Genomic DNA, 22152 nt, shown 5'->3' with positions numbered 1-22152 from the left:
ATCTATCTATCTATCTATCTATCTATCTAGCTAGCTAGCTAGCTAGCTATCTAGCTATCTAGCTATCTAGCTATCTAGCTATCTAGCTATCTATCTATCTATCTATCTATCTATCTATCTATCTATCTATCTATCTAGCTATCTATCTATCTATCTAGCTATCTATCTATCTCATCATCTATCATGTCTGTCTGTCTGACTGACTCTCTCTCTCTTTCTCTCTCCCCCCTCCCCCCTCTCCCTCCCTCCCTCCCTCCCTCCCTCTCTCTATATATATCATCTATCATCTGTCTGTCTATCTGTCTGTCTTTGTCTGTCTATATCTATCTATCTCATCATCACCTATCATCATGACTGTCTGTCTCTCTGTCTCTCTGTCTGTCTGTCTCTCTCTCTCTCCATCCATCCATCCATCCATCCATGTACCTATAAGAGCTGCGGTGGTGCAGTGGTTAGAGTTCAGTACTGCAGGCTACTTTTGCTGATCACCAGCTGCCAGCAGTTTGGCAGATCGAATCCCACCAGGCTCAAGGTTGACTCAGCCTTCCATTCTATTCCATTCCATTCTATTCTATTCTATTCCATTCCATTCCATTCCATTCCATTCCATTCCATTCCATTCCATTCCATTAATTCAATTCAATTCTATTCTATTCTATTCTATTCCATTCCATTCCATTTCTATTCCTATTCCTATTTCTATTCTTATTCCTATTTTTATTATTTCTATTCTGATTTCTTATCCTGTCCTATCCTTGTTTATTTCTAAAGGAAATATATAGGTTGACAACCCTCCCCCCCGCTTCTTTGCTCCTTCATTTTGTTCAGAGGTTTGCACGAAGCATCTTCTCATGGTCCCTTTGTGGGACACAAGTGAAGGTTTGCAACCTATTTCCCTTCCCTCCCCAGAGCTTCTGCAGATGTTTGGCACCTGCTTAAAAGCTGCTCTTGGGGGAAGCGAGGCCCTCTGAAAATGCCTCGTTAAGACAAAATGCATTGCCTCTTCAGCTGAAGAAAGCAAATGGCCCTCAGGGTACAATGCGTCTCCTGGGGGCTAATCAAGAACTCTTTGCAACCTCCAAGGGTTGACCAGTGTTAACATTGGATGCTTGCCAGGTTTTTTTTTCCCCCTTTCTTTCTCCAAGATAGTCTTCAAAGAATCCCCATCTGCTTGGCAAATTCAGTCTTCTGGAGTACAGCACAGATGAGTTGCTTCAGAGCAGGGGTACACAACAGGAGTGAAATGCTGCTGGTTCGGACCGGTTCGGCCGATCTGGTAGCGATGGCGGCATGTGGTTTGGAGAACCGGTAGTGATGGCAGCACGAGACTCTGCCCACTCTCCAGTTGTCATTACTTCCTGGTTGTAACCAGGAAGTAACCTGTTTTTTTTACTTTCTGTGCATGCACAGAAGGATGTCAGGGTTCCAAGGAACAGCCCCAACAAAATAAAGCTCTGAGGCTTGAGGTTCCTCAAAGTTCCAATTTATTAGAGATGTCATGTTGGCACAGCTGGGAAAACCCGAAACTGAAAGCTTCCAGGTTTTCCACACCCAGTTGACAGTTCACAGCCACAAGTTCATCACATTGTCCAATCAACTCTTCACACTCAATTGGATACACTCTTCAGGCAGTCTCCATCAGACGCAGGATGTCCTCTTGAATACGGAATGTTGTTATGACTAACTTTCTACTGCTCCAACAACAACCCACTCCCAACTTTCCCAGCTAAAATATGTGGCAATTAAGAAGCGGGGAAAAAAAATTGCCTTCCAAAACTGACAGCAGTTTGTTGTCATGCAACTTTGCACATGCACAGAGGGTCTGTGCACTCACGTGACGTACGAGCGTGGTGTGTGCACATCCAAACCGGTGGGGAAGGTAAGTAGATTTCACCGCTGGTCCACAACCCCTGACTCGTGGACTGGCAACCGGGTTGCAGCGTGCCGGCAACTGGGCTGCACAAACAAGTGAAGCCCCCATCCGTAGGATGCAGGCAACACGCAACCCCCCATCCTCCGTTCCACGGAAAAACTCCACAGAACCAATCCCCAGTGCCCATAATATTGGGGGCTGCTGTTTTAGAGTTAGATCTGGGGGTTTTTTTCATCTGCCTAGCTTAGCCCTCAGTTCCTTTGCAAGTCTGACAGTTAAGGATGGAATTTAAGGAGGGAATCTATACCCGATGTATATTTCCATCTCTGTATCATGCATTTAAGAAGCTTCACTTGTCCAGATATTTAGAATTATGGATTCTATTGCTATAGGTATCATTTTTTTTGCACAAGCAGATAACAAGTATTTCTTTTTGGGTCAAATTGTTAGCGTCGTTCATTGCACACCCAAGCTTATCCTTTCCATTTGACTTCCAGGTCAGTGGATAAATTCCCCTTCCTTAATATTTCATAAATGCTACTTAAAAATATTCCAGCTTGCAAGACGACTAAATGGAATCGTACAGGATTAAGGCAGAGACATGTTGAGAGAGAGAGAAAGAGAAAGAGAGAGAGAGAAAAAGAGGGAGAAAGGGAAACACAGAGAGAAAGGGAAACAGAGAAAGAGAAACACACAGAGAGAGAAACACAGAGAGAGGGAGGAAGAGAGAGAGAGAGAGATACACAGAGAGAGGGAGAGGGGGAGGAAGAGAGAGAAAGAGAAACACAGAGAGAGGGAGGAAGAGAGAGAGAAACACAGAGAGAGAGAGAGGGAGGAAGAGAGAGAGAGAGAAACACAGAGAGGGAGAGAGGGAGGAAAAGAGAGAGAGAGAGAAACACAGAGAGAGGGACAGAGGGAGGAAGAGAGAGAGAGAGAGAGAGAAACACACAGAGAGGGACAGAGGGAGGAAGAGAGAGAGGGAGAGAAACACAGAGAGAGGGACAGAGGGAGGAAGAGAGAGAGAGAGAGAAACACAGGGGGTGGGACAGAGACAATGACACAGAGAGAGAGGAAGGGAGGGATACATATCAGAGGTGGGTTTCAGCAGGTTCTGACCAGTTCTGGAGAACCGGTAGCAGAGATTTTGAGTCGTTCGGAGAACCGGTAGTAAAAATTCTGACTGGCCCTGCCCCCATCTATTCTCTGCCTCCCAAATCCCAGCTGATCGGGGGGGAAATGGGGATTTTGCAGTCACCTTCCCCTGGAATGGGGTGGGAATTGAAATTTTACAGTTTCCTTCCCCTGTCACGCCCACCAAGCCACACCCACAGAACCGGTAGTAAAAAAATTTGAAACCCACCACTGATACACACACACACACACACACACACACACACACACACACACACAGAGGGAGGGAGGGAGAGAGAGAGAGAGAGGGAATTCCTGTAAGAATAAAAAGACAGCATTTTCATCCAGACAAGCACTGTTCAGCCAGCCATCCCTAATGATTCCTATTTTAAATCAAAATGCAAAGATACAAGTCGGTCTGTGTGTATTGATGAAGCGCGAGTCAAGCTGTCTACAATTTAGCAGCACAAAAATATAACCTGCTCACTTTCTACTCCTGGTTTGCAAACATCTGAAAAAGACAATCTGTCTATTTGGAGAAATATGTCCTATATGTATGTATGTATGTATGTATATATGTATGTATGTATGTATGTATATGTGTTGTGACTCGTCCTCCCTCCTCTCCTCAGCCGGGCCCCTCCCATCTCCAACCGGGCCTGTTATCAGACTCCGAATCTGATAATGAAGATGAACGGCCTGTCATGCCTCCAGCCCCTGGCCCTGGCCCCATGCCCGGAGAGGATTCCAGGAGTGGGAGGACAAGCCCGATAAACCTCACTCATACAGCGTGTGTTCCTTTGGCTCAGCCGTCAGAGCAGGATGTCAGCCAGGTGCTGGAATTACTCGGCCCTACTCACTCTGACCCCTCCCTTTCCCAGAAGCTGCCAGCAGATCCAGCTGAAGACAATTCAAAGTGGGAGGACCCTCGCTTCTGGAGATCTGAGAGGCAACGCCAGCAGAAGGCGGGGTGGGGCAGGCCTGGATAAATGCTGAGTCATGGAACCACACCCCACAGTCTATATAAAGGACCTGCTTTTGGCATTCCAACCTTGAGTCAAGCAAAGTCTTATCGAGTTTGCTGATACCGGACCCTATCGCTGAAGTCACAACTTGGACTCCTGCCTGCCCTGATAAACCTCGAAGGGACTCGGCAAGCTGCAGAGGCTTCATTGCCAAGTTTGTCACAAACTTCCTTGACTCATTCTTCGTAGTGGGGGGTGGGACATGACAATATATATGTATGTATATATGCATGTGTGTGTGTGTGAAAAAAACCCAGTCTATAAATCCAGCAGCCATTAAATGTAGGAAGGTCCAAGGCTAAACATCGGAGAGAAGATGTGTCGTGTCCCACTCCTCCGCTGACGGCCGGGTCAGGGAAATCCGAATCAGGCTTGCCTCTGCAGCTCTGCCCAAAGTCCTAGCAAAGTCCTCAGAGCAGGCAGGAGACCAGTAAGTGATTTCAGCAAGATAAGTTCGACTTTGCCTGACTCAGAGACTGCCAGAAAGCAGATCCTTTATATAGGCCATGGGGTGTGGCTCCATGACTCAGCACTCATTAAGGCCTGCCCCTCCCTTCCTTCTGTTGCCTCCGCCTATCCAATCTTCTGATGCGAGGGTCACTCCAATCAGCTGTTGTTGGAAGTAAACTTTCCTCAGGCTCACATGCTGTGGAGGAGGGGGAGGGGTCTAGCTGCTTCGTTTGCCTGGGCATGGAGCCAGGGCTGGGGCCGGGGGATGCTCCCTCCTCTGCAGCCTGCTTGGGCATGGAGCCAGGGCTGGGACCGGGAGGTGCCCCCTCCTCTGCAGCTTGTCTGGGCATGGAGCCAGAACTGGGGCTGGGAGGCATACATTCCTCCGTGTTCGGGAGCAGATAAGCAGACCCCGGCTGCGGTGAGAGCGGACAAGACACAACAAGATGGAAGACACATCCGATGGGAATAAACTAGCACCTGTGGCAAACCTTCATAAGTTGCTTGAAGTAATTTCAGTAAACCTGGAATGAGACTCTGTTGGGACTCTGTGGAAAAATGAAAAGGTACCACTTGTGGACAAGGTATCAAACAGGGAGAAGAACTGGTGACACCAGAGGAAACTTTGAGCCCATTATTGGTCCTGGTGGGTCCTGAACAGAAGAAGAGAGGAGCTGTGAAGGACTTTATGGCTGTCTCGAATCTTTTGGAGTGAGCAGCCATAATAAATCGATCAGGACATTCCCCCAGAGAGAAGAAACTTCTCAGTACAGGCACTCTTTGATTTAATGACCTAGATGGGGACCAACATTTCTGTCGCTAAGCGAGACAGTTATTAAATGAGTTTTGCCCAGTGGTGGGTTTCAGATTTTGTTGCTATGGGTTGCCGCCCGCATTTTTGTTTTATTTGCATTTATATCCCGCCCTTCTCCGAAGACTCAGGGCGGCTTACATTGTGTAAGGCAATAGTCTCATCCTATTTGTATATTTATATACAAAGTCAACTTATTGCCCCCCCCAACAATCTGGGTCCTCATTTTACCTACCTTATAAAGGATGGAAGGCTGAGTCAACCTTGGGCCTGGTGGGACTCGAGCCTGCAGTAATTGTAATTGCAGGCAGCTGTGTGTTAATAACAGGCTGCATTAGCAGCCTGAGCCACTTCCCAGCCCTAATGCATGCATGCTCGCTTTGTGTGCGCGCGCACCTTCCGACATAGAGGACGGTGTAGGATGGTATAGAGCAGAGGCGGTGCCCCTGCTCTATGCCATCTCCACTACTGGTTTGCCCGAACCAGTACGAACTGGCTGAATACTACCTCTGGTTTTGCCCAGTGGTGGGATTCAGCCGGTTCGCACCAATTCAGGAGAACCGGTTGTTTACTTTCTGAGCAGTTTGGTGAACTGGTTGTTGGAAGAAATCATTAGGACAGAGAACCGGTTGTTAACTTATTTGAATCCCACCACTGGTTTTGCCCCGTTTTATGACCTATCTCGCCCCTGAATCACTGCAGTTCTCAAGTGATTAACACGGTTGTTAAATGAATCTGGTTTCCCCTTTGACTTTGTTGGTCAGAAGGTGTTCACGTGACCCCAGGACATTGCAGCCATCATCAAACGTGTCAGCAGCCAAGTGTCTGAATGTTGATCGTGTGACCATGGTTGTAAGTGTGAAAGACGTCCCATTATAACTTTGAACGGTCACTAAAGGAAGGGTTCCCAGCCATGAATTCTGCTGTGTCTGTTGACCAAATATTTTCAGAAGCATTTCTTGGATCCTAAGATTTCACACAACACAAACTCCGACTACACGAAGAGCAGTGGTGCTATTCAACCGGTTCTGACCGGTTCAAGCGAACTGTTAGCGGCGACCTGCAAGTGGGCCCACCCACCCACCCAGGCACTATGCCATCCTATTTAGCCATGTTTTCTAACTTGCACGTATGCGCGGAAGGTGCACGCGTGAGCAAAGTGAGTGTTCGGTGTGCAGCGAACCGGTGGTGCAGTTATGTGAAACCCACCTCTGACTAACAGAGACTAAACAACCAAGTCTTTTAGACATAATAAGGTGCTTCTCCCCACACTTAAATATTTCAAGCACAAGATGGCAGTGTTACAAACTCTTTTTCGCAAAGCTGTTTGTTCATTAAATAAATCATTGATTAGTTTGGGGATTTTTTTTCTCTCGGATTTGAATCTTTTCCCTTCGTCGCAATCTTGCCCGTGTATAACAGAAGGCCGAGTGGAAAACGAAGAACTAAGAATCAACGTGCCGTTGTGTAATGTATGTGTGTTCAATGTGAAATTCAATAACATCTGATACGGAATTTGAGTCCTGATTCGAAACAAAAGCTTGGTTGAAACTGGAATATGGTTCAGTTTCCCCTGTGGGGTCCAGATTGTATCTTACATTTTTTTTTTCTTCTAGGAGAAAGTAGGGGCCCCTATGGGAATGCCAAAAGAGATGTCACTTTTGAAATTGAGAAAAGTTTTAAAAATTCACTGGAGAAGCCACCCAATCCAAAGATTTCTAAGAAGAGATTGGACAACATTTGTCTGAAATGTTATAGGGCAGGGGTCTCCAACCTTGGTCCCTTTAAGACTTGTGAACTTCAACTCCCAGAGTCCTTCAGCCAGCAAAGCTGGCTGAGGAACTCTGGGAGTTGAAGTCCACAAGTCTTAAAGGGATCAAGGTTGGAGACCCCTGGCATAGGATCTCCTGCTTGAGCAAAGGGTTGGAGCAGTGGTGAGATTCAAATAATTTAACAACCGGTTCTCTGCCTTAATGACAGGATGGGCGTGGCCATGATGGGTGTGGCTGGGGGTGTGACAGGTGGTCTCCTGCACCCCCCTGGGAGCAAAAATGGGCCACAGGGTGGCGCCCTGCCCCCCTGTTTCCTATTGTAGGCTTAGTAGGCCTCCCTGCACTTGCCTGGGAATAAAATGCGGCGCGTGGGGACTCCCAGAAGGGGCGGGGCCAGCCAGCAATTTAACATCCGGTTTGTCCGAACCAGCTGAATCCCACCACTGGGTTGGAATAGAAGACCTCCAGGGTTCCTTTTCAATCCTATTATTCTACCGTTCTATCTCATGAAAGGAGAAAACGATGGTGGCAGAACGAGTAAGGTGTCGGTGTCGGTCTAGGATCAAAGGAAACAGGAGACCAAGACCAAGACCACCGACTGCTCCGTATGGAAATTCCCTGTGATTTTAGGCAAATCGCTCTCTCGCTCTCTCACTCTCTCTCTCAACACAACCAACCTCATCAAGTAGTTCTGAGAAGAGAACTTGATATTCATCACCTTGAATTTGAGGTGATGCATATAAAGCGATCAAGGTGAAATGTAAATCTAAAAAGTAAATATTAACAAGTAAAAATTCTCCTCCTTCCTCCTTCCTCCTTCCTCCTCTTTCCTTCTCTGCCTCCTCCTCTTCCTCCTCTTTCCTCCTCCTCCCCTCCTCTTTCCTCCTCCTTTTTCCTTCTCCTCCTCTTTCCTCCTCCTCCCACTCTCCTCCTCCTCCTTTCCTCCTCCTCTTTCCTCCTCCTTTCCTCCTCCTCCCACTCCTTCTCTTTTCTCCTCCTCTTTTCTTCTTCTCCCACTCCTCTTCTTTCCTCCTCCTCCTCTTTCCTCCTCCTTTCCTCCTCGTCCTCCTCTTTCCTCCTCCTTTCCTCCTCCTCCCACTCCTTCTCTTTTCTCCTCCTCTTTCCTCCTCCTTTCCTCCTCCTCCTCTTTCCTCCTCCTTTCCTCCTCCCACTCCTTCTCTTTTCTCCTCCTCTTTCCTCCTCCCACTCCTCCTCTTTCCTCCTCCTTCTCTTTCCTTCTTCTCCCACTCCTCTTCTTTCCTCCTCCTCTTCCCCCCTCCTGCTCCCCCTCCCCATCTCCCTCCTCTTCTTTCCTCCTTTCCTCCTCCTCCTCTTTCCTCCTTCTCTTTTCTCCCTCCTCCTCCTCCTCCTCTCCCCCTTGATTTCATTTCAAACAATCGGTGGAAGCATTTTGGAGAAAATGGGAGACGTTTTCCAACACTTTGGGAGGAGATGGGTCCCGTCAAAGTGCATTTCTCAAAACATTATTTCCTGAAGAAGAAGAAAAACAAATCAAGAGAAACAAGCAGATCTGTTAACTTTGAGCGAAGAACAAAAGGCCAATCTTCATGCACGCCTCTGAAAGCTTGTACCACCCCACATTGAGCTGATGTTAAATCTTTTTTGAAGTGGCATATATATCATTCTATTTTAGGTGCATTGTTTAGAATAAGAGAAGTGAACTCAAAATGAAAAGGAACAAAGCCCTTAAAATACATGTCTACCTTGTCACTAATGACTGATGTGAAGAGGGGGGAAAAAACATCTGATATACCTTCAGTTCCTTGAATGAATAAAATGCGATGAGACATGACAGGATTTGGTTGGTTTTTTTAAAAGCCGGTCTATTTATTTAAATTGGAAGGTTTTCATACCACAATTCTTTAGCACTCAAGGGTCTGGTTCCCGTTTTTATTTATTTGACTGACGTCTAAAATAATTAACCACTGATTAACTAACCATTATTGCTGATGACTAAAACAACTTTTTTTTAAAAAATTTGCATTTGTATCCCGCCCTTCTCCGAAAACTCAGGGCGGCTTACACTGTGTTAAGCAATAGTCTTCATCCATTTGTATATTATATACAAAGTCAACTTTTATTGCCCCCACAACAATCTGGGTCCTCATTTTACCTACCTTATAAAGGATGGAAGGCTGAGTCAACCTTGGGCCTGCTGGGACTTGAACCTGCAGTAATTGCAAGCAGCTGCTGTTAATAACAGACTGTCTTAGCAGTCTGAGCCACCAGAGACTTGTCCGTCTGTGAGGGAGATGAGCAGATCTAAAATGTGCTAAGTAAAATAAAATAATATAAAATAATAATAATAATAATAATAATAATAATAATAATAATAATAATAATAATAATAATAATAATAATAACAATAAAAATGATTGCTTATTTGTGCGCTATGACTATCATTAATTGTTGTACCTTATGATTCTTGATGAACTTATCTTTTCTTTTATGTACACTGAGAGCTTATGCACCAAGACAAATTCTTTGTGTGTCCAATCACACTTGGCCAATAAAAAATTCTATTCTATTCCTAAAATAAGCTACATTCCTATCTAGAATCTTATTTGTTTGTTTGTTTGTTTGTTTGTTTACATTTCTATGTCACCCATATCTACAAAGTGATTCTATTTGCTAAGAATATTATTTCACATATTATTTAGATGTAAGCATTTTCAGAGATCATTATTTTGGCTTTATTGTTTCTAATAAATTAAAACTGATTTCCTCCAGTTCTTGGGCCTGTTTAGGTAGAAGCTCATGTAGATGCAGCTTTGGACATCACTGAATCTTTTCCCCTCCTCCTCCTCCTCCTCCTCCTCCTCCTCCTCCTCCTCCTCCTCCTCCTCCTCCTCCTCCTCCTCCTCCTCCTCCTCCTCCTCCTCTTAGAATGCAGTATTGCAGGCTAAGCCCACTGCCAGGAGCTGGATCCTGACAGGGTCATGGTGGTTGACTCAGCCGTCCATCCTTCTGAGATCAGGTACAATCAGCCAATCAGAATAAAGCTGGAAGAGACCTTGGAGGTCTTCTAGTCCAACCCCCTGCTCAAGCAGGAGACCCTGATTGCTTATTTGTACCCCATGACTTTCATCAAGTGTTGTATCTTATGATTCTTGATGATTGTGTGTCCAATCACACTTGGCCAATAAAAATTCTATTCTATTCTATTCTATTCTATTCTATTCCATTCCATTAATTCTATTCTATTCTATTCCATTCTATTCTATTCTATTCTATTCTATTCTATTCTATTCTATTCTATTCTATTCTATTCTATTCTATTCTATTCTATTCCATTAATTCCATTCTATTCTATTCTATTCTATTCTATTCTATTCTATTCCATTAATTCTATTCTATTCTATTCTATTCTATTCTATTCTATTCTATTCTATTCTATTCTATTCTATTCTATACCAGTCCATATTTTCTATTCTATTCTATTCTATTCTATTCTATTCTATTCTATTCTATTCTATTCTATTCTATTCTATTCTATTTCATTCCATTAATTCTATTCTATTCTATTCTATTCTATTCTATTCTATTCTATTCTATTCTATTCCATTCCATTCCATTCCATTCCATTCCATTCTATTCTATTCTATTCTATTCTATTCTATGCCAGTGTTGGCAAACCTTTTCGGGGCCGAGTGCCATAATGGGAGCATGCACGCGCATGCACTGGGGAGCACCAGAACCTGGAAAAGCAGCTCTCTGGCGCGCACACGCGGGAGCGCCAGAAACCAGAAGCTCAGCTACCCAGCATGTGCATTCACACCAGGGAGTTGCTCTTCCAGTTTCTGGTGCTCCCAGGGGCGCAGCTGGCCGGCACGCATGTGCTCATCGGAACTTGGAAGAGGAACCAGCAATGGCTGGCATGCCCATAGAGATGGCTCTGCGTGCCACTTCCGGCACACGTGCCATAAGTTCGCCATCATGGCCCTATACCATTTCAGACAGGTGGCTGTCCAGTCTCTTCTTAAAAGCCTCCAGTGATGAAGCAGCGATGAAGAAACACATCACTGGGGAAAATATGCTGACATTGTAAAGCCACCCAGAGGGGGGTCTCTCTTCCTGCCACATCAGGTGTTGAGGGACCTCTGAAGTCCTGGTTCTTGAACTTTTGGCAGCCTCGACCCTTGTTACTGTGTTTTTCGGAGTAAAAGATGCACCTTAGTTTTGGGGGAGGAAAATAAGAAAAAAGCTGATTGGCACGTGGATCGGCCTCCCGGAATACCCCCAATCAGCTGTTCCCAGAGGTGAATTTTAGCAACAGGTTCCTTGGTTGTGAGCTCTGTGCGTTGCTTTTTTTTTGGCTTTTTTTATGCCTCTGAAACTCTGTTTTTTCTGCCTTTGAAAGCCTCCAAAACAGAACTTCATAAAAAAAGGCTCTAAAGCTCTGTTTGGGAGCTTTTTTTCTGAAGCTCTGTTTGGGGGCTTCATTTCTGAAGCTCTGTTTTGGGGCTTCGTTTCTGAAGCTCTATTTCAGGGCTTTTTTTCTGAAGATCTATTTGGGGGCTTCTTTTCTGAAGCTCTGTTTAGGGGCTTTGTTTCTGAAGCTCTGTTTGGGTGCTTCATTTCTGAAGCTCTGTTTGGGGGCTTCATTTCTGAAGCTCTGTTTGGGTGTTTCATTTCTGAAGCTCTGTTTGGGTGCTTCCTTTCTGAAGCTCTATTTGGAGGCTTCTTTTCTGAAGCTCTATTTGGGGGCTTCTTTTCTGAAGCTCTGTTTGGGGGCTTCTTTTCTGAAGCTCTGTTTGGGGGCTTCCTTTCTGAAGCTGTTTGGTGCTTCATTTCTGAAGCTCTATTTGGAGGCTTCTTTACTGAAGTTCTATTTGTGGGCTTCTTTTCTGAAGCTCTGTTTGGGGGCTTCGTTTCTGATGCTTTTTTCAGTCTCTGAAACCTCCATTTGAGAAGCTGGGCGGGGCTACATTCGGACTATAAGACGTATTCCAGATTTTCACCCTCTTTTTTGGGGGGAAAAGGTGCGTCTTATACTCCGAATAATACGGTATTTGATGCCATTGAATCTTACTGAATCCTATTCACTTCCCAAAATAAATCCCCACACATTAAACAAAATTTAGCATGTTTGGAAGAAGATTAAGCCAGACCCTTTTTAACAGCCTAACACATCAAGTTTTCAAAAAGTGAAGTGTTTCCAAGCCCATCAAAGCACATATGAAAACTACCATCAATATCAATTCTGACTTTTTGTGTGTGTGCGTTTCATTCCCATCACAATTCTTAATGGTCTTTGAAAAATACCAGGAGGGGATTTGAAGGCCTTTTACACATTCAGAAGGGGCTTCTAAAAATTACACTGAGTTCACTGAATTGCTGTTCCATCATACTTTTGCACATTTTTTTTTTACTAAGGATGGGTGATTTTTTTTTTAAAAAAAATGTCATTTTAAATGATTTTTTGTTTTACTGTCTTGAAAGTGTGGTAAGAGTCACAAGAGGGAGGGATTTTTTCCCATGGAGCCCAGAGGGATTCTTGGAATTAAATCTTGGATGAATGGATGGATGGATTGTTTATTGATGGTGCTAATTGATCTAGTGTTGTCATTTTCTACAGTAGTGGCCAAAATTGTGGAAACCTTTTGGGAAAAGGGTACTGTCAAAAACTAGCTGATTTTTTGGAGTAGTACATTAAAAATTATATGTCACTGGAAAGATAATTTAATCAAAAATGTAATGCAGTGGTAGTCAACCTGGTCCTTACCGCCCACGAATGGATGTTCCAGCTTTCATGGTGGGCGGTAGGGATTTTGTCCAATACTGAAGCACTTTCCTTTTTTTTAAAATTTAATTGACTTTTTTTTTAAAAAAAATCATAGCATTATTTAAAAACATTTTCATTAGGTTTTCATAAAATTCCCCGTGACAATTTAAATTTCTGAAAATATACTATTTATATCGCCCGTGTATAAGTTTAGTTCACGTTACGTAAGTGAAACTAAACGGTGCTATAATGCGACTGCAAACAAAAGAGCCTCGTCCCAAATAGCTCGCGCATCTCCCCCCACACCACCCAGCTGTAACAGACAAGGAGAGCTGGAAGCTGGTGTCCCCCCCCCAAACCCAATCCACGATGCGTGAGAGGCATGCGCAGATGACAATACACGGTGCATTACCGTGGAAATGGTGGGCGGTTAGAAAATTTTACTACTAACAGAGATACAAAAGTGGGCGGTAGCTTTAAAAAGGTTGACTACCCCTGATGTAATGCAATAACTTTTATGAAGGATTTGCTATTTGAATAGCAGTTACAGTATAAAGAAGAAAAGTGAAACACGTAGAAAAAATGAGATATACAAAAATAATCACCATAGAAAAAACAAGATATACAAAAGTTATCACCAAGTCAGTTAATACTTAGTTGAGTAACCTTTAGCATGAATGACGGCCTTACAACGTTTTCCCATGGAGTGAACCAAATCTTTTAGTTCTGCAGCTGTTATCATGTGAAACCAAGATTGAATAATGGCTTCTTCTATTAATTGGGTTTTATTGCTGGGTCGCTTCTGACTAACAAGTTTCTTTAATCGGCTCCAGAGATGGGTTTCAGGAGGATCTGACCAGTTCTGGAGAACCGGTAGTGGAAATTTTGAGTAGTTTGGAGAACCGGTAATAAAAATTCTGACTGGTCTCGCGCCCATCTATTCTCTGCCTCCCGAGTCCCAGCTGATCGGGAGGAAATGGGGATTTTGCAGTAACCTTCCCTGGATTGGGGAGGGAATGGAGATTTTATAGTATCCTTCCCCTGGAGTGGGGTGGGAATGGAGATTTTATAGTATCCTTCCCCCGGAGTGGGGTGAGAATGGAGATTTTATAGTATCCTTCCCCCGGAGTGGGGTGGGAATGGAGATTTTATAGTATCCTTCCCCTGGAGTGGGGTGGGAATGGAGATTTTATAGTATCCTTCCCCTGGAGTGGGGTGGGAATGGAGATTTTATAGTATCCTTCCCATTATACCCACCAAGCCACGCCCACCAAGCCACATCCACAGAACCGGTAGTAAAAAAATTCGAAACCCACCACTGGTCAGCTCCATAGATGTTCCATTGGTTTAAAGTCTGGGCTATTCCCAGGCCATCGCAGGATTAGCTTGAAACACCAAAAAAAATAAAAAAAGTGGTGTTATTAGCCATCAATCACTTTTCCCAAAAGGTTTCCACAATTTTGGCCACAACTGTATTTTAAGTAGTTATGCGTGACTGAGACATTATACAGGTAGTCCTCGACTTACAACCGTTTGTTGAATGGCCGTTTGAAGTTACGACAGCATTGAAAAAGCGATGTATGACCGTTTTTCACACTTACGACCATTGCAGCATCCCCATTCTCGTGTGATCAGAATTTGGAGGCTTGGCAACTGGCATGTATTTATGACCGTTGCAGTGACCCGGGGTCATGTAATCCCCTTTTGCGACCTTTTGCCAAGCAAAAGACATGGGCCTCTGGTGGCTCAACAAACTAATGCAGTCTGTTATTAACACAGCTGCTTGCAATTACTGCAAGTTAGAGTCCCACCAGGCCCAAGGTTGACTCAGCCTTCCATCCTTTATAAGGTAGGTAAAATGAGGACCCAGATTGTTGGGGGCAATAAAAGTTGACTTTATATATAATATACAAATGGATGAAGACTATTGCTTAACACAATGTAAGCCGCCCTGAGTCTTCGGAGAAGGGCGGGATATAAATGCAAATAAAAATAAATAAATGGGGAAGCCAGATTCACTTAACAACCCTGTTGCTAACTGAACAGCTGCAGTGATTCACTTAACAACTGCGGCAAGAGAGGTTGTAAAACAGGACAAATTCACTGAACAACTATCTTGCTAAGCGGTGGAAATTTTGGGCTCAGTTGTGATTGTTAGTCAAGGACCGCTGGTCATAAAAGTACTCTTTAAGTCGGTGTATGTCAGCTTGAAGCGAATTTAAAAATTACTGTTAGAAGAAAACCACAAGCATATTTTAGCAGGAAAAGCAACTTCTGATAAGACAAACACAACTTAATGGCCCCTTTCTAATCAATTGGCTGACTCTACTGTAGAAACAAATGCAGAAAGCTTTTTTTTCATTTTTGACTAATGAAAGATGTTCCTGGAAATGGCAGAAACCCTAATAAATCTTAATTTATTTACTCCAGGGGCATTGTTTTAAGCAGTAAAGCCTCGAAACTCATTATATGACCAACTGCCGCTATGCAACTTTTAATTTCTAAAGTTTAATTGAAACTCAGAGGCTCCAATTATCTCCCGTCCCCAAAAAAAGAGAAGTTGCTTATTCTCTCCAATTGGAATATTCTGCTTGGATCCACCAATTTCTTCCTTGACCAGATTGCAAATTGATTTTGTTTAAATCATTGATTCATCGCCCTGTTAAACACTATTGGAAAGGAACAGAATATTTCCTTCCTTAGACAGGATCCGACATATAAATCTGTACAGTTGAATCCTTATTAATGTGAGTTACTTGTTCTGGGCAAAAGCATTTTCAGAAGAGTTGAAGATTTTGCCAGTATAGGTAGTCCTTGACTTACAACCTAAACTTCTGTCGCTAAGCGAGACAGTTGTTAATTGACTTTTGCCCCCTTTGTCAGAGTACGAATATTCATAAACTGGAATAGATCAGCCAATGAATAGGCATAGCAACTAAGTCAGCCAATGAGGGCTGTTTGGGAGCTGAGACAGACTGGAGCCAGGGCGTGTCTTAGTCTTCAGCTTCTGAGTCTGTGCAGAGAAACTGAAACTAGTCTGCTCTGCTGAAATGAAACTAATTGTTCTCTCCTGCCTTGTGTTTTGCTTGAAACTGCTACTACGTTGAAGAAGAATCCATATTGGTATTGTACATTTATCTTCATATATTATTATGTATATAAAGAAGTTAATGTGGAACGAGCTTCCTCCGGGATTACGACAACTCCCCGACCTCCGGACCTTCAGACGTGAACTGAAGACTCTATTATTTCAGCATGCGGGACTAGCCTAAGAATAAAATGTTTTAGCTAAATTTTAATGGGGGTTTTACCGGTTTTTACTGTTTTAGTGATCAGGCCATGATAATATTTAGTTTTAACTGGGTTTTAACGTTTATTTATTATATTGTTTTTAATATGCCTGTGAACCGCCCTGAGTCTTCCGGGAGATGATGCGGTATATAAGTTTGATAAATAAATTTATTTTATTTATTTATTTATTTATTTGATTTCTATACCGCCCTTCTCCCGAAGGACTCAGGGCGGTGTACAGGCAAAAAATAAAACAGACAGTACAATATACAAATTTAAAATGCAGTTAAAAAACTTATTTTAAAATTAGCCTGAAAAGTAAAAATATGCAATAAGCTAAAAAAACCCATAAATAAATGAATCCTGCTGAATTGGTTTGCCTGTGTGTGGTTTCTGGATTTGATTTTTGCAAGAAACTCTGACACCCTTTCAGGACATTTCTTGGCACAGTTGTTAAGTGAATCACTGCCATTGTTAAATTAGTAACATGGTGGTTAACTGAATTTGGCTTCCCCACGGACATTGCTTGTCAGAAGGTTGCAAAAGTGATCACAGGAACCACGGCCACTGCAAAACCATCGAAAATATGAGTCAGTTGCCAAGTGTCTGAATTTCGATCACGTGATTATGGAGATGCTGCAATGGTTGTAAGTGTGAAAAATGGTCATAAGTCACGTTTTTCAATGCTGTTGGCACTTTGAATGGTCACTAAACAAATTGTAAGACGAGGTCCATCTATTGAAAAATCACATCCTGTAACATGGCCGCCATATTTCAAAGCTCTTAATATGGCGGCCATATTGCAAAAGGGGGGGTTATTTTAACTGTCATGATGATGAAGCCTTACGTCTGAATGTATTTCAAGGTAACAAACATCTAATAGCAGTCTTCCAATATCTCAGGGGCTGCCACAAAGAAGAGGGGGGGGGGGCAACCTATTCTCCAAAGCACCTAAGGGCAGGACAAGAAGCAATGGGAAACTAATCAAGGAGAGAAGCAACTTAGAACTAAGAAGAAATTTCCTGACAGTTAGAACAATCGATCAGTGGAAGAAGTTGCCTCCAGAAGTTATGAATGCTCCAACACTGGAGGTTTTTAAGAGGAGATTGGACAACCATTTGTCTGAAATGATATAGGGTTTCCTGCAAATGCAGGGGGTTGGATTAGAAGACCTTGAACGTCCTTTCCAATGTCCTTCTCCTTCTCCTCCTTCATCCCTCTTCCCTTGTCCCTCCTGCCTGGCAGTTTTTAAGAAGGGAGTGGACAACCATTTGTCTGAAGTGGTATAGGGTTTAGACTAGAAGACCTCGAAGGTCCCTTCCAACTTTCTTTCTTCTCTTTCTCCTTCTCTTTCTTTCTCTTTCTCTTTCTCTTTCTCCTTCTCCTTCTCCTTCTCCTTCTCCTTCTCCTTCTCCTTCTCCTGCTCGTGCTCCTGCTCCTGCTCCTGCTCCTGCTCCCACATCCCTCATCCCTCCTGCCTGGACGTTTTTAAGAAGAGATTGGACAACCATTTGCATGAACTGGTATATGGTTTCCTGCTTGATCGGGGTGTTAGATTAGAAAACCTCCAAGGTCCCTTCCAACTTTCTTCTCCTTCTTCTCTTTCTCCTCCCTCCTCCTCCTACATCCTTCTTCCCTTGTTCCTCCTGCCTGGCAGTTTTTAAGAAGAGATTGGGCAACCATTTGTCTGAAGTGGTATTTTATTTATTTATTTATTTGATCATATTTATATACCGCCCTATCTCCCGAAGGACTCAGGGCGGTTTACAGGCACTTAAAAAACACATAAATACAATATAAAAACAATTTAAAAAACTTATTCTAAAAGCCCAATAATTAAAAATATAGGAATAAAACCCAATTTAAAACCCATAAATTTAAAATCTAACTCAGTCCTGCGCAATTAAATAAGTATGTTTTAAGCTCGCGGCGGAAGGTCCGAAGGTCCAGAAGCTGACGAAGTCCGGGGGGTAGTTCGTTCCAGAGGGTGGGAGCCCCCACAGAGAAGGCCCTTCCCCTGGGCGTCGCCAGACAACATTGCCTCGCTGACGGCACCCTGAGGAGTCCTTCTCTATGAGAGCGCACGGGTCGGTGAGAGGTATTCGGTAGCAGTAGGCGGTCCCGTAAATAACCCGGCCCTATGCCATGGAGCGCTTTAAAGGTGGTCACCAAAACCTTGAAGCGCACCCGGAAGGCCACAGGTAGCCAGTGCAGTCTGCGCAGGATGGGTGTTATGCGGGAGCCACGAGGGGCCACATTCTGCGCAGCCACATTCTGGACTAACTGTAGCCTCCGGATGCCCTTCAAGGGGAGCCCCATGTAGAGAGCATTGCAGTAATCCAGGCGAGACGTCACGAGTGCGTGAGTGACCGTGCATAGGGCATCCCGGTCCAGAAAGGGGCGCAACTGGCGCACCAGGCGAACCTGGTAGAACGCTCTCCTGGAGACGGCCGTCAAATGATCTTCTAGAGACAGCCGTTCATCCAGGAGGACGCCTAAGTTGCGCACCCTCTCCATCGGGGCCAATGACTCGCCACCGATGGTCAGCCGCGGATTTAGCTGACTGTACCGGGATGCCGGCATCCACAGCCACTCTGTCTTGGAGGGATAGGTATAGGGTTTCCTGCTTGAGCAGAGGGTCAGACTATGAGATCTCCATGGTTCCTTCCAACTCTGGCTTTTTTTTTATTAACAGAAAAAAAACAAGCAAAGGTGTTATGAATATTTACTATGATTTTTTGAAAGAAGATGTACAGTATAGACTTGACTTGACTTATGACCAGTTGCTCAATGACCATTTGAAAAAGCCTGATCCAAGCCTGATCCAAAATTCCGACAGTCACACCCCCACCCCCACCATCAATGACTGCATTTGGGGCGCTTTATAACACAGCTGCCTTGAAGGCCATTCACTTCATACAGTCACTGCATGAATGCTTGTAAGTCGAGGACAATCCGTAGGCTTTCGCCTAAGCTCGGTCAAGCAAGCAAGTCATGTTTCTGTAAGAGACTGCGGCTGAAGCTGGGAAAGAAAGAACAAAACAAACTCTCTAAAATAACAAATATTTTGCGGGCGGGGAGATGTCCAGTGGTGGGATTCAAATAATTTAACACTTGGTTCTCTTGGAATTGATGATTGTAGGGGTATAATTAAGTTGGGACGAAAACTTTTTAGCATATGTTTGTTTTACTTTTAACTATACCTTGTGCTCGTTCCGGGAAGTGGGGGGCGGGGAGGGGGGTTGCGAAGGGAGGGGGGAGGGGGAAAGGGGAAAAATTTTGTAAAACTTTTTGAATAAAAAAAAAAACAAAAAAAAAACACTTGGTTCTCTGCCCTAATGACTGGCTGGGTGGGCGTGGCCATGGTGGGCGTGGCCAGGGGTGTGTGACAGGCAGCACTCGGCCTCCCGTATCCCCTGGGAGCAAAAACGGGTTGCGGGGGAGGTGCACTGCCTCCCATGCCCCGTTTTGGGCCTAGTAGGCCTCCTTGCAGCCTCCTGGGAGTGAAAACGGGCCGCGGGAGGGGAGGTGCTGCATCCCCCCCCATGCCCCATTTTGGGCCTAGTAGGCTTCCCTGAACTTATTTGGGAGCCAAAATGGGGCAGGTGTGGGCTCCTGGAAGGGGAGGGGTGGGAAGGGGCAGGGCCAGCCAGCAATTTAACTACCGGTTTGCTTGAACCGGCTGAATCCCACCACTGCGATGTTCCATTGAGGACAAACCTAGTAAACAGACTCTTAAGCTTTCCAATATCTTTACAGAACACCCCCCCACTCCTTACGAACGCAGCAATCGGAGAGGATCAGGGATCGCCAATTTTAATTCTCAAGATTCTGTTCTCTGACCCCTAACACTTAACATTCAAACTCATTAAAGCAAGCCTGTGTGAATTGTGGATTCCTCAACTGTTGCTCTGCAAATTCGGCTTCAGGCGCGATGAATTAAAAGAGAGAAATCTTTGCTCTGATGTCTCCCTCTCAAGCCAGCTGCAATCACTCCCAATCGCTAGCCTAATCTGGCTTCAGGCGCGATAAACTTAATAGGGGAGGAGTCTCTGCTTTAATGCCTCCGTCCTCAAGGCAATCGCAAGCAGTTCAGATCGCTAGCCAATATGGCTTCAGGCACGATAAATTCAAAACAAAAATAATTTTACGGTTGGAGTCGCCACATCGTGGGGAATTGTATAAAAGGGGTCGCAGCACTATAAAGGTTGAGAACCACTGAGTTAACAGCTTGCCAACTCTGATGGGGGATCCAGGCTTTGTCAATGTTGTGACGCTTGCCTCCGACAAGTTATGTTTGCTTCCAGCCTGCATCCTTTGAAGGGGTTACTGAAGGGATACATTGTGGGAGGGGGGGCTGGACTAGAAGACCTCCAAGGTCCCTTCCAGCTCTATTCTGTTCTGTTTTCTAGAGGATTCTTAGCTGATCGATTGCATTTATTGCAGTGGTAGACCACAACAGAATAAAATGGAACGGAAGGGAAGGGAAGGGAAGGGAAGGGAAGGGAAGGGAAGAGAAGAGAAGAGAAGAGAAGAGAAGAGAAGAGAAGAGAAGAGAAGAGAAGAGAAGAGAAGAGAAGAGAAGAGAAGAGAAGAGAAGAGAAAATTGTGTAAGGCAATTGCCTATTGCCTTACACAATGTAAGCCGCCCTGTGTCTTCAGAGAAGGGCGGGATATAAATTCAAATTTTAAAAAAAAAGAGAAGAGAAGAGAAGAGAAGAGAAGAGAAGAGAAGAGAAGAGAAGAGAAGAGAAGAGAAGAGACAAATATCACAAGTTACATTCCAGGCTGGATACTCTTTAAACATTCCAACTTAAAGCCTGCGGGTTTCAATTCTCCAAACATGCTGGCTGGAGAATTCTGGGAGTGGAAGTCCACACCTCTTCAAAAACAAAACAAACAAACAAAAACCCCTGATACAGATGAATAATAAACATTGTTCGTTTCAATTGCACGGATGAAACAAAATTCCACGCCTTGGGGACAAAAAAAGGGTCGGGGCCGCCCGAAACATTCAGATAGGATTAGTGGCTTTCTAAATCTGTGGTTGCAAATATGATTTGCAAATTAAGAGTGTTGAAGTGTATCTGTGTGTGTGTGTATGTGTGTGCGTGTTTCATATGTGTGTGTGTGCGTGTTGCATATGCACCAAGACACAATCCTTGTGTCACACTTGGCCAATAAACAATTCTATTCCATTCTATTTCACTGAGTCTTGGAAAGCTTTTATCAGTTTTGGAAGGGTATCCCTTTAACTACACCAACTTAGTGGTTTATGCTTCAAGAAACAGAGATGCTAATGAACGTGGGATGAAATTATGGAGTTATCCAGGTGGCTGATAGTGAAAGCAAAGCCACACACTATGAAGGAATTTAAAAAATAAAAATTGGGAGGGCCTGCCTTTTCGGCAAAAATCCAGATGACACCCTCTTGTATTTTATCTGAAAATGAAATGCATTTCTAAATTGCCAAATGGCTTTTCCATTTGAATATAATTTGGAATCGGATCCACTAATCGCAGTTGGATAATTGCATTTCAGACGGCAAAAAAAATAAATAAAATAAATGGAAATAGCGTAGATGCACAAAGGGCACATCCCACCTGCACCAAGAACGGAACAGGCGCGGCTGCGAATGAAACAATTGAACGTTGAAAGGAGCTAAATGGGGCAGGAAGGGAAAAGCAGCCATCAGAACCAAAATGTTGTGACCCAGGCCCAAGTAATAAACTTAGTCCATGGAAAGATAAACTTTATTCGAACAGCTGGGAATGAAGTCATTCAACTCAAAGTAAAACAAATGCCTCCCAAAACAAATTCCTCAGTTATCTCACAAACCTTAGTCCAATTAGGCAAACTGCCAAAGGCCCTTCCTGGCAAATGTCCAGAAGCCACAAAAACAAAGACGTACACAAAGCAGAGGATGCAGCTACAACATTGTTTTCCAGCAAAGCTAAAACACCAGTGCTGGTCTGTTTTAAGCCTTATGGGTGGGGCCAATCATCTCATGGCCCTACTCCTGAGTTGTCCTTTCTGCTTGAGCTGCTCTTGCC

The sequence above is a fragment of the Ahaetulla prasina genome, chromosome 5 (assembly GCF_028640845.1).
Source record: "Ahaetulla prasina isolate Xishuangbanna chromosome 5, ASM2864084v1, whole genome shotgun sequence".
Taxonomy (NCBI): Eukaryota; Metazoa; Chordata; class Lepidosauria; order Squamata; family Colubridae; genus Ahaetulla; species Ahaetulla prasina.
Note: the sequence above shows the minus strand (reverse complement) of the source record.